At 38.4% G+C, this 14,406-nt stretch overlaps 1 pseudogene; it reads right to left on the bottom strand.

Annotated features, from left to right (window-relative positions):
* LOC119738326 overlaps positions 1 to 14,406 on the bottom strand; it is a 31,722-nt pseudogene that overhangs the window by 893 nt on the left and 16,423 nt on the right.

Here is a 14,406-nt window from a genome sequence, read left to right as displayed (position 1 = left end):
ATGAAGTCTCCGATACGAAGCAGGTAATTGTACTCAGTGGTATTATCTTGAAGTTCCCATAACGAATACGGGCTTCATCCCCATCAAACGCCCTCAGAGTGATGACCAGCTCCCGTCCCCCGTTATAAGTCAGAATATGCACCTTTCTGGTTGCCCAGCCAGAACTCTCCGGTCAGATCCCCGAATCCTCTCGGCGTACTCCTGCCAGGTTCGGTTGAAGCTCACGGAGCCGTCCATGCGTCTCTGAAATACCTGCCAGAAACGATATGAGTGACGGTAAAATCGGGCCACGTTTACCATCACCGCTTTACCCGGCCTTGTTTGGGTTAACATTAGCGAATCACGCTGTGCTAAGCAAAATCCAAAACCTTTTCTTTATTGGTGGACCTGCGTTTCAGAACACAAGTTGAAGTCATTTTTTTTTTAGAGTTGGCAAACAAACTTAAAAAACACAGGCCACACCCATGAACAACACTGGACATTTCAGACATTAACATTAACCATTAACCAGTCTGTTCGTAGCTAAACCTTCATTTTATTTGGGGTAGAATATGAGGCTGGAAGTTTAGTAGCTTTCATCGCATTTTTTTTTTATTAATGACAATAAACAATTGATGATTACAGGAACATAATGAAACATATTTAGTTTGTATATGGTGCAACTTCCAACTTCCCGTTAGCCTAAGCGCATGTTTGTTAATTATCGTCACTGGTTCAGTTATCCACTGTACGCGTATGCACGGACGTTCTTTTAGATTGCATTTCCTTAGCACCAACAACAGTACTCAGTGCAACAAGTTGAAAACACAATTGCCTGAAGTATTCTTTTTTTCTCAATGTCAAATACATTCGGAGCTAAATTGCCAAATATCTTTCAGCCATGTTTAATTGTAAAATACAGAATGATTCTGAGAAAATAAGTAACTTTTCTCACTATGTATCCTTTCCCCGACTCCATGCGGCAGTAGACCTGCATATTCTGGCGTTTGTGCCGGATGGTATATACTCCGCTTGTGTTCTGACCAGCTTCCAAGATCTCTTGACAATCTGCAGGCGGCATCGACGGCTCAGGGGTGGTACTGAAAAACTGGTGTCATGACTCCGAGCGTTGACTCCTCCAGTTTGCTCTCAGTGCAGTTGAACCAACGGCCGATAACCTCAGCAGTCACCTCCGGCAGCATGTCCATATACACCGGTGGATCCTGTCCCTGCATCTCAGGCGCGTAGCGGTGGTAATGACCGCCCAGTCTGACCCCTGTACAGGTGCAAGGATCGCCTTGTGGCAGGACAAATCTCCCCATGCGCTGGCCGCAACCGCGTAAGTCTAGGTCAATCATCAGAGTACAGATTCGGGCTGAGACCGAACTGACGACTGCATTATCCAGTGAGAAAAATAAAGAAACAACCAAACGAGTGAAAATAGTGTGAATCTGCATACAGGGCAAGAAGTGTGAGGGGACTATGGAGCAAGGCGCATCCAAGTTCTTGCCATGCCGAGTTTTGTTTTATTTATATCGCAGAAAGATTAATTAAAAACTAGTCAAAGACATAAACCTACTGGCAATTGCACGTATACGAATGCAAATTCATCACAAGAATTGGCCAACACTCTAAAACAACTTAGTCAAAATATTGACTGGTTTTTCTAGTTATTGAATATTGACTAGGAATTTGGTTAAACATGCAAAATTACATACTGTGACTACAAAATGTAGTTGGGTTCGACTCAAATTTCAGTTATTTGCACAACTATTTTCCAAAATCAAAAATGCTGACTGGAAAAATCTAGTCAGATTGACTGATTTTCAGTTGCAGCAACACCAGCTGAACCTGAATGGCTAGTCAAATTTGACTGGTTTCTAGTCAAATCTGACTAATGCTTTTTTAGAGTGAATGTAGTATAGAATTTGGACCCTATGAAATACTGACTCAATGGTTACATGTACTGCACATTTGTTAGGGAAGATAAAAGTCAAATGTTGGAATCCATACAAGATAAAAGTTTGGACCACTTTTCATAGCAGGACCATTCCGTAAATCCAGACGTACATGTCAGACACTTGAATGACCTGCTGCTGGAAAAGTGAAGGTGATGTGACATCTAATGAGCAGAAAAGAATACAGACCAAACTGAGGAACCACCACCTTAACGACATCGTACATGTACACCATGTGGTAGTATAAGACGTACGTTGGATGTTACTGGATTGCCCAGTAGTCAAAATATAATGATAACATGGACATATCCCAGATTGGCATGAAACACATGCAAACACATTATAATTGAATGTTTTATGATGCACAGTCTGGACACAACTTTGATTTTAACATAATCATATACATTTCCACAGAAATTGCAAGATGAAAAAAAATGCTTTTCCGAAAACTCCAGCCTGTGCCAAATGATGAATCAAGCAAATACCTTAAAATATGATGGGATCTTTACAAACCTTTCAGGCCTTAGATTCACACTTCACGACGTCGTGAAAAAGTACTGCTCTTTTTTTGTTTTGTAGCTCAACCAGATGGCCTTTTAAAGCACTGAACAGCAATATTACCCCTTCTCGTTGGGATCATAAAACAACTATCTCAGCTCCAGCCCTTTGGGTGTATACACCTCGATGCTGCCATGGGCATTGCCAGGATTTTTTCTAGAGGGGGGCAAATTTGTTGTTTGCCAAAAAATGCTGGTATTTCTCAACACAATCTCGATTTATCAGTTTTAGAGGGGGCAGGGACATCCCCCCCAACTCATTAAATTTACACCACTTTGTCTTCGCGCCTCTTTTTCTTTTCTTTTCTTTTCTTTTTTTTTTCCTTCCTTTTTTTTTGGCTTAAGTGCCCCCCCCTTACCCTCCCCCCCCCTTGCGACGCCCATGGATGCTGCCATTTAGGTGCAAAGCAGCCAAAATCAATAACATGAACCACTTCTGCCTTCGCAGTTACCTTTTTATTCTGTGTCAGGAAAAGTGTCTTGCCCACGGGACACACGCATCGCAAGCCCAGGCTGGACTCAAACCCACAACCTGAACAATTTCCCACATAACTTGAGTTTGATGCTCCGGACCACGGAGCAACACCACTCCACTCATTAATCAAATAAATACCACAGACCCATGTAAATAGAATATTGGTTAATAACGACGTACCGATAGCAATCAGTGCTGTCAGCAATGCAGATGATATCCAGCCCGATCCCATGACTTGATGGCCCTTTCTTATTTTAAACATCTGAAGAGAAAAAAAAAAGAAAAAGAAAAAACACAAGAGTTAAACACGAAATGATGTTGAAGGCAGAAAATAATTGACCGATTGCGCGACCAATGTTTACATGTCATCACGTGACTTATAGTGGGTATCACGTCATCTCAGCTCATGCAGTGGGACGTGCAAAGACTACTGATATGCTTATTGTACCGACAATCGGCTTTATTTTTTGATAAATAACACATATAACACACTTACGAACCCTTTTATTGTGGCATTGATCACCAGTACTATAAAATAGGTTTTTTTGAGCTATGGTTAGACCATTGGTTGTTCCGTGTTGCCGCGTTGCGTGAAGCGTGAAATGAACTGTAGTTTGCCCGTGTCTCTACGGCGACGGAGTTGTGTGGTCGTATAGCGAAGTGGCCTTGGTTCGTACAATCGTGCGGTGTTCCGAAAAAAAAATCATAACCTTTTTTCAATGAAAGATAAAAAGCTAATTCCAAAATGAAAATAGTGTTTGTTTATCACGATTCATATGATATTAAACATTTTAGACAGGTCTGAAAATTTTAGAGGTGTTAATACTATGCCCTATTTTTACACTATAATTGACAGAATGTTTTCATTGTATTTCGCCATTTAAATTGGCATATCTCCGAAACGCAAGCCATTATGATAATAATGTATACGTTGTTGATTTTGTCGTGTGATTGTGATTTTCTTTCAAATGATACCACATTTTCATTCGCGGCCGTCAATGTCAGCGGTACTTATAGAATTTCTAAGCTTTATTCAGCCATTCCAGTAAGGCTGCAGATACAAACTCAGGGGTATTCTTCAGAGGTTTCAAGAACGAAAAACCGCGATCGAACAAACAAATGCAACAATCATCATGTACTGTACAACAGAACGCAGTGCTTGTTGATGTTTGATACCCACTATAGGTCACCTGACTTATATACAGAGCGCAACCAGTCAATTCCAAATTAAAAGAGGGTTTCAGACGCCAAAATTACATTCATCTACTTCATTCTTCTGTTGAAGAGCATGGTAAAATGGTGTATCTTGAAAAAACGCATTTCGAGGAAAATCTAGTTAATTAAAGTTCAGGGTCTTCCACGTTTCTATTTTACCATTAATTAAACCTATTTTTCTACCACACATTGTGAATAATGTTGTGAATATACAGTGGACATTTCAGCTTCTTGTCTTTGCTGTGTTTTATAGAGGCAATGGAAAACAGTTGAACAATTTTTACCATGAAGTACTACGAACATAATTAAAAGGATTATTTTGATAAAAGGGTGTTCTTTCAGAAAGCATATCCAATGTACTATTACTGCATTTCTACGATGCGTATAACACACTGCCTAATAACGAGGCAAAAAGGTGTATCTTTTATACGCCCTCTTGCCTTGTCATATCTGCGCCCAATTTCACGGCGCTGCTAAGCACACGATTTCCTGCTGACAGAGCCTCCGTCTATTTCATGGAGACCGTTAGCAGTAAGCACAGCAACAGGCACGCTTACCTCAGAGGAAAAATTGCTTAACTTAGTGACGTAACAATAGAAATCTCCATGCACGTACCACCGTTAGCACGTCCAAGCCGTGAAAACGTGTTCAAGGTTAGCATTTTTTTCTGCTATGCTAAGCACAACTTTATTGGCAATTGTTAAGCCGTAAAATTAGTCGTGAAATTGGGCCCACGTCACATCTAGCACAAAACAGGGTGTATCTCAATATGCACCCTTTTGTCAAAGAAACTGAACCAAGCAAGCACGTTTTTGCTATCTTTGAAACGGAAGACCGTGTGGACTTGAGGGTTCGTTTAATGGAAACAGCGTCCCCAATACCCCCCCCCCCAAAAAAAAGGTCAACATTAAGTGTCACCATATATTCTTAAAAAGTTGCATTATATTTTCAAAAACACAACAGTCGATTCGGTTGTCGGATTCCATTGCTTTATCTATGCAAGCCTGGTAATATGAAATTGTCTACGCAGTTATCATTATGGATGAGAATAATTTCATTCGGTGCCGACAACAAGTACATAACATTTTGTGAGACTGAAGACGCGGCCACAGACAAACGGATAATTGTTTTGTTTCTTTGTGTAAATTCCCACAGTTATGCAAAAAATTGTTGCTCATATAATATTTTCAGGCATAATGACATTTCTGTAATTACCAACGGCTTAACGTCGAAACCAAATTGGCAATTGTAACAAGTGGCGTGAATTTATTTATTGAGCCTACGTTTATTTGAATTTTAAGCCTCATTCAGTGTTTCATGGTTGCCCTTTCTCCCACGGATATTTCAAAGCTTTGGCTTGAATCTGAAATAATGCGCTCACTTCACGTGATTTACGGTTAAAATTACCAACAGCCAAGCCCATAGCGATCCCTGTGTAAGTTCAGCGGCTTAAGTGTACCGAGTGAACACATTACAATATTTTAAGGTGTTTTATGTATTTTTTTTTTCGGTTTCCATCATCGGGAAGGAAACCTTCTTTTATGTAATAATGGACCAAAAATAACATGATTTTCATTAACCAGCTTACAAACTCATGGGGCATCAACTCGGGGCCATCTGTGATTTAGGAGAGTAAATAAAAACAAAGAAATGTGGATCGTATCTAATGATTTGCCTCTATACGTGTGTAAGTGAATGTTTATAGGTTTGTGTTAAATGTCGAAAGGTGTAAATTTAGGTGAACATTTACAAATTGACTTGATGCACCTGTATTATTGAATAACATTGCCAGAAACTTATTCTGACACTAAGTTTTAAGTTAACATTGATCGAAATGCCGCGCGCAGAGGCAATTAATGGTTGTGTCTCTTTTGTTGATGTTCATAAAATATCCTCAACCTAAGCAGCTCGTGATTTCCATTTTTACGCTGAAGCGGTACAAAGAAGAGTGACTAATGATATTATTATAGAGTTGTTTTGAATAAAAAGATTGTGCGTATACGGCAATTATCATCTACAGGGTGATCCAAAATGCAAGAAATTTGATACACATATTTGATACATGAAGTATGTCTTAAAAGAGCATGCTCCACTCATCTGAAAAAGTAATACTGAAATTGATCTATGCCAACAGAAGTTATGCATGTTTTACTAAAAGAAAGCATTAGTATAGCTGTCCATTGAAGTGCCATTGGAAGCTATTGGGCGTAGTGAGAATTACAGATTACACACAAGCATTCAAATGAGATTTTGTTATTGAAATCAAGACCATTATTTTAACTGCCATATTTTGTGGTTTGAATATGAGGAACAAGTCATTTTTTTCCCCAAAAATATTGGTAGCAATATTGGTAGCAATATAATAAATGTTTTTCTTTGCAAGTTCTCGTTCATTTATTCAGAAAGCCTTGCGAATCGGTCACGGTTGAGCAGCGCATGCATGTTTGTATACACGGTAGCCACATCAGTAACCTCTACTTCCAACCGACTTCTCGCATGGCGGTTTGCATCATGTCCCATTAGCCAATTTATTCGACTTTTCAAAAAAGAGAGACTTACAACAGGGAAAACGATCCTTTTGCGAAACTCACAGACAGATGTGATAAAAATATAATCTTGTCGATCTTTTTAGTTGGTAATGCTGTAAAGTATGGTTCCGTTTGCATGGTGATAAAATGAAGGATATTAAAAAGTATGGAATAAACATGTTGACTTACAGTTATAAATTTTTTTCTTGAAAAAAAAGGGTATCACATACTTTCTACACATGAAGCTAATGGTTAATTATGTCATTTGAGTTGTTTTCAATGGAAAGGCATTGTTGCTTTGATGCAAAGCGTTTGGCAGTTATCATTTATGGAGAAGCTGTATTAGAAAGCTTGACGAACATGCAGCGTGTGATTGAATATTTTTTTGGAATTTGAAATTTGAAATTCAAATGCGATTTTAATGATTGAAATCAAGACCATTATTTTACTGTCATATTCTGTGTCAACAAGTCAACACTTTTTATTTTCAGAAATATTGGTAGGGATATAATGTTTGTTTTTCTTGGAAAGTTTTGGTTCATTTATGGAGGTGGGAAAACGTAATGTTTTAATTCTACTCAATGGGTATTAACCAGTGAGTATTGTGATCTTTTTATTAAAATAGACATAACGTGGGAATAAAGTATGCAAATTACGTGAAATTTCACAGTAAAAACTTGATCTATGTTGGGTCATTATGAAATGAAGCATTCAAAAAATATATTTTTCTTTTACAAATTCAGTCACTTTCTTTTTTACTCGCCCTGTACGGAGAAGCCGGCAGAAAGCCTTGCGAATCGGTCATGGTTGAGCAGCGCATGCATGTCTGTATACACGGTAGCCACATCAGTAACCTCTACTTCGAACCACTGTTGTAGTCGAGACCGGATAGCCCGAGTCCGAGACGGAGACCAAGACCGAGACCTGAAGTTGCGAGACCGAGACCGAGAACGAGACCGAGACCAGCCCCTTCAGGGCGGACCGAGACCGAGACCGAAATGGTCCGAGACCGAGACCGAGACCGCGGATAATAAATAACAATAATCTAAATAAAACAAGACATTAATTACAGTGAACAGTCTGTCCTCGAGATGATGATGTGATGGGGATGTGAAGGAAGTGATTGAAAGCTAGGAATCCCTTGTACCTGCTTAACTGTGTCATGCGAGTGCTCTTCATGTTTGCTTCATACCATAAATAACATATGGCAACATAATTTGTTATTGTCACAATCAATTTTAAAAAAATGCAAACAACCGAATTTAAAGAAGGGGAAAACCTAATTTGATGAACTCCATATATTGTTGCCACTTTTTTAAAAACATTTTTTTTTTAATATAATATTGTTTTACTATAAAGTGTCAATCTGATAAAGAAACTCAAACTTATAGTACGACAATTTGCACTAGTTTTTTGCAATGTTGAAACTTGACAAAAGTAAAAAGTTAAAGGTGGATATTTCATCTGTTCTACGAAGTAAACTGTTACAGGACCCTAAACTCCACAGCCACCCCTTGGTTTCAGCTATGACTACCAACGGATATTTAAAAGCAGCTTTCATTTTACATTAGATCTCCTTGTAAACCTGATTCCAAAAACATTGGGAGCAAGAAAATATTGATTTGTTTTTTTAAATTTCAGTCATGGAATATAGACTTGTACATGTAGACCCAAACATTGAGAGGTGGTAGCCAGAGAGGCCTGGCTTAGGCTGAAATGTAATGCCACTTTATTTTTGTTTAATGTCAATAACGTTACATATACTATAGAAGATCGATACAGCATATTTGCCTGATCTATCTTCTGTTAATCTGCCCGCCGTCATCATCGCCACTAGCCTATTGGAGAATATGGCCGACACAATAGAAGGGCGCTGTCACAAACTCATTGTGGTGGGTGAGATTTACATGTACTTTTACGATTCATGGCTGCGTGCGCACGCCTATTTTGTGTTTGTACCAGCGTATCGCCCGCATCGGCTACTATGCCGGGCGATTTACTTAAATATTTTAGTAATTTACAAGTACATGTACAACATATTGCCAATATTTCATTCGTTTATTGTGATGGCCGTAAACAGCATTTAGCGATTAATGGAACAAAAGTCTTCTCGACTCATGCAAACGCAATTTACATTTAGAAAAGAGACAAGGCAGGCAAGTAGACTCTATTTTTGTGTGACTATGGCAGTAGCTCAATTTGTGTTTGTCACAGATGAAAAGATGAAAACATGGCGAGTCAAAAAGAAAGTGACAGTATGATAAAAAAAAAAGAAATGGCACCCTCCATTTCATACATAAAATATGATTGGGATAAAGAACGTGTTATTGAGTAGTAATCTGAAAATTTCACGTAATTTGCATTTTCTAATCCCAAGTCGTGTCTATTTTAATAAAGAGATCACAACATTCAGCAGCTGTCCATCACTAATAGCAATTTAACGGTCTACGAATTGATGAATATCCATTATTAAATATAATGAAAAAAAAGTGTTTTCCCACCTCCACGAATAAAGGAAAAATTGAAAAGGAAAATAGAAAAAAAATCACCAATATTTCTGGGAAAAAAGAGTTGAATTGTTTCCCATATTCAAAACAAAAAATCTGACGGTGAGAATAATGTTTCAGTTTTGATTCATAAGAACTAAATCTCAGTTGTATTCGGAATCAATGAGGATGGCTATAAAGTGCTTGTTTCAACAAACCATCCCAGAATAAAAACGAAAAATAAAAAGGAGCATTGGTTATTGGACTATACCTCACTTACAAAGTGAAGAGAGACATGTCTATTAGCATCACACTGCAGTCACATTTGCCCTCAACTGATTCTTTATTTAATCCTAAACTGGGGCAGAGGCGGAATCCGCCCCCTCACTTTTTTGGCTGGTCTCGACTCGAGACCGGCCGAAATATCGAGACTGGGGACCGAGACCAAGACCAAGAATGAGACCACAGCTCCCGAGACCGAGACCGAGACCGTGACCGAGACCAGCAAAAACAGGTCACGAGACCGAAACTGAGACCGGTCTCGAGACCTACAACACTGCTTCGAACCGACCACTCGCATGGCGGTTTGCATCATGTCCAATTAGCCAATTTATTCGAATTATCAAAAAAGAGAGACTGACAACAGGGAAAACGATCCTTTTGCGCAACTCACAGACAGATGTGATAAAAATATAATCTTGTCGAGTTAGTTGGCAATGCTGTAAAGTATGGCCACCGTTTGCATGGTGATAAAATGAAGGATATTAAAAAGTATGGAATTAACATGTTGACATACAGTTATATATTTTTTTCTTGAAAAAAAAGGGTATCACATACTTTCAGTGACGCAATTGGGGGGGGGGGGCCCGGCGCTCCCCATTTGAAATCTTGAAACGAACAAAAACATGTTATTTGCCTTCAGTGCCCCATTGAATGTGGGCACCCAAGTGCCCCCCCCGGCCCACCGGAATTACGTTTAACCTTAGTCACGCCACTGATTGTTGATACCAAGTAACCAAAATAATCACTCTCTTTTGACGTCTAATTTTTTTCCCGATTTCTATCGTCGTGGAGGAAACCATTGTTAACTTATTTATATGGAAACTGTTTAGGTTTTAGGGAATTTGCATTAAATGTTTAAGGAAATGTATTTCATTCTTCGCGAGGGATTATGTCAGCCTTAACGATTTAGGTCGATTTGGGATCTATAATCAACTACAATAATGAATTACTGCAATCTAGGGAAGACGGATAGCGCCACTCAATGAGTGTGAATGTATTTTTTTGGTGCGTGTTAAAGTATTTGGCCGCCAGATAATAAGTGACGGCCGCTGTACAAAAAACTATTTTGTATTCATACTTATAATAAGTGGCTGCAGCCGCCACATAAAAAAGTGTGAATATAATAGTGTACGTTTAAAAATATTATTTTGTACAGCGGCCGCCACAAAATAACTGGCGGCCGCCATATTCACACTTTTTTTATGTGGCGGCCACCACATAAAAAAGGTTTGAATATTTTTTTTGTACGTGTGAAAATATTTTTTGTACAGTGGCCGCCACTTTATTATCTGGCGCCCCAGATAATAAGTGGTGGCCCCTGTAATATTTTCACACGCACCAGCAAAATATATTCACACTCATTGAGAGCCACTATCTGTCTTCCGTAGCAATCAGCATGGATTGCATTATAGAAAAGTGAGAACGAGCTCATGACCAAATCTGAATTGTTTGCAAGCGTAAATGTCACATAGGCCGATTTTGAGAAAGGAAAAACATTTTCAGCAGAAATTCCTGTACTGTTTATAGAAGACAGCCACAAGACGTTTGGATCAATTTGCACAATCCAGATATGATTAGATGTTAGAATGCGATTATGGAATCCAGTATATTTGTGATGCTCTGCTTGTGTAGCTTACGTGATATCCTACATGTCAAAGCTGAACGTGAAATTAGCAGATATCAGAAAAATCGTGCAAATATTGATACAAGCACCAAATTCAGCACAACGATTCTTTAGGTTAGATTTGGATGTTCTTGGTGCCTATATCTGTTTTCAGGCATGCAAGATTCATTTGTGCTAGTTTCAATAAGCTCTATTGAATATTAATCTCAGTTTTGGTCGATTTCATGATTTCTTGTTGTCTTTTTTCCCCGTGATGGTGTTAATCCTTTCCCTAAATGGGGAAAAAATGTAATGACAATCCCAACATCATTGCAGATACATTATAGTTAGCATATCCGTGCTTTTTGGTTGTGGCATTCCGAAAAATAGATTTGAAATTGAAAATTGTCAGGCCGGCCTGGCTGCACGTAAGTCTTCTAAGATCAGAGAGCATCAGAACGGCCGTGATAATCGCGTAGTTACGATCGGTCCATCCATGGTGCCAGGCTGATACAAATCGCGTGATTCCAAAATTAACATATGTTATACACGGCTTTACTGTACGTTACAAGATATAAATATTGGGAGCGTTTGGCTCAAAACTTGCTGAACTGGAGCGCGATGGGTAGAACTACATTTTGTACTTGTATGAAGGCGTGCAAATGCAACAAGCAATTGTTTGTGACACGGAATTATATTCCTCAAATTGCGTTTGGTAAAGACATTTGACATTTTCAAAAAGCTCGTACTGTACATAACAACTTTAACAGTTTTGTTCTACAATGGGAAAACGTATGGCTGGTAATGGCCTTCCTGACGAACCTGAAAAGACGGTATTACTCGAGCCTCTGTCCTCGATTATCTCGACGATAAAAAACCTAGTATCTTTTATATTATAAAGTAATTGCATCTTCAAAGTCGGTTGGGAAACAAAACTAGTCCGGGAAGCATTAATGTTCGAATGAAGATTGCCCTCGTCAATAGTTTGTCTATTGGTTGATTGCACTCGTTTGGTTGTTCTAGTCTCACTGCGACTGTTGTCGGTTGCATGTGGTGTTAAAAAACACCGACGGAGCACACATTTATTCCCATTCATAAATACCTTTCGGTAAAAAAAATCATATATATATAATCACAGACATTCGGTGTGGGGGTGCCCCCCCCCCCCCATTACGCCACTGATTGTACCGGTATGTGATACCCCTTTTTGAAGAAATGAAAAGAAATATAACTGTATATATATATTTTCAAAATGTTTATTCCATACATTTGTAATATCCTTCATTTATCACCATGCAAACGAAGGCCATATTTTACAGCCTAACCGTCTAACTCGGCAAGATAATATTTTTATCACATCTGCCTGCAAGTTGCGCAAAAAGGATCGCTTCCCTGTGGAATTTTGTTGTCAAGTCTCTCTTTTTTGAAAAGTCGAACAAATCAGCTAATGGGACATGCATCAAATTGCCATACGAGTGGTCGGTTCGAAGTGGAGGTTACTGATGAGGCTACTATATACAACCATGCATGCGCTGCTCAACCGATACTGATTCGTAAGGCTTTCTACCGGCTTCTCCATACAGGGCGAGTCAAAAAGAAAGTGACAGAATTTGAAAATATTTTAAAATATTTAGCTTGCTCCAATGCAAGGGATATTTAATGTTAATACGTGTGTGGTACATTTTAAAACGTGTAAATTATTTTCGCAAACGAACTTGATATATCTCAATTATTGAATAGCATTGCTAGAAACTTATTCCCGACACCGACACTAAATTTTTTTTATCAAAATGCGGTGCGCAGAGCACCTAATGGTTGTGTCTCTTTTGTTGATGTTCATGAAATGTGCAAAACGTCTGCTCGTCTATTTCCTTTCTACATATGAAGCGGCACAAAGAATGATGATTAATGATGTTTTTTGTTGTTTTCAATGGAAAGGCATTGTTGCTTTGATGCAAAGTGTTGGGCAGTTATCATCTATGAAAAAGCTATTAAAAAAGCTTGACGAACATGCAACGCGGGAGTGTAGTTTTTGGAATTTGAAAGGTTAAATTTTTTTTCAAAATTTCGATCTTTCTTTTGCGAATGAAATGTAAAAGAATATAATGTCCTGCAACAAATAAAATGCTTGTTTATTTTTGAAGGCCTTTTTACAGTTAAAAAAAGTGGTTTTAAATGGCGTGCACAAGTTCAGAAATTGCGCACATTATTCAGATCGAACCAAAAGCGTCTCGCTCTTAATTCCAAAGTTGAAATCAGTTGGCTAAAAAAATGTTCCATTCAATTTGAAGAAAAAACCCCTATTTTTCTAGTTGCCACACCCAACGAGCACGTATACAGCAACTTTAAGCAGGGTGGCTTTATCAGTAATAACAACTTTTCTTTTTACACAAACGGCGGTTTGAACCACGTCCCTTCGGCCAAATTTTCGGCATTTGATAAAAAAGAGAAAATCTGACAACAAGATACCAAAGGGAAAACGTTCCTTTTGCTCAACCGCCAGGCATATGTAATAAAATATCATCTTGTAGAGTAAGCCGGTTAGGCCGTGAAAGGCCACCGTGCTAGTTGCACTTCGTGGTGAGAAATGAAGGATACAAAAAAATGCTTTTCTTGTTTTTAAAGAGCCTTCTACGCTTAAGGTCTTCACTTCTTGAAAAAAATAAGGTAACACAGACTCTAAGTGTACCGAGTAAACACATTACAATATTTTAGGGTGTTCTGTATATTTTTTCGGTTTCCATCATCGAGAAGGAAACCTTCTTTCATATAATAATGGGACCAAAAATAAAAACGATTTTCATTAACCAGCTTACAAACTCATGGGGCATCAACCCGGGGCCATCTGTGGTTTAGGAGAGTAAACAAAAACAAAGAAATGTGGATCGTATCTAATGATTTGCCTCTATACGTGTGTAAGTGAATGTTAATACGTTTGTGTTACATTTCGAAAGGTGTAAATTTAGGTGAAAATTTACAAATTGACTTGATGCACATGTATTATTGAATAACATTGCCAGAAACTTATTTTGACACTAAGTTTTAAGTTAACATTGATCGAAATGCCGCGCGCAGAGACAATTAATGGTTGTGTCTCTTTTGTAATGGTTGTGTCTGTAAAATATCCTCAACCTAAGCAGCTTGTGTTTTCCATTTTTACACTGAAACGGTACAAAGAAGAGTGACTAATGATATCATTATAGAGTTGCTTTAAATAAAAGGTTGTGCGTATACGGCAATTATCATCTACAGGGTGATCCAAAATGCAAGAAATTTGATACACAAATTTGATACATGAAGTATGTCTTAAAAGAGCATTTCCA

Source organism: Patiria miniata, unplaced genomic scaffold (genome assembly GCF_015706575.1).
Source record: "Patiria miniata isolate m_02_andy unplaced genomic scaffold, ASM1570657v1 HiC_scaffold_3, whole genome shotgun sequence".
Taxonomy (NCBI): Eukaryota; Metazoa; Echinodermata; class Asteroidea; order Valvatida; family Asterinidae; genus Patiria; species Patiria miniata.
The sequence above is the reverse complement of the archived record's forward strand: the minus strand, read 5'-3'. Positions and strand labels throughout refer to the sequence as shown.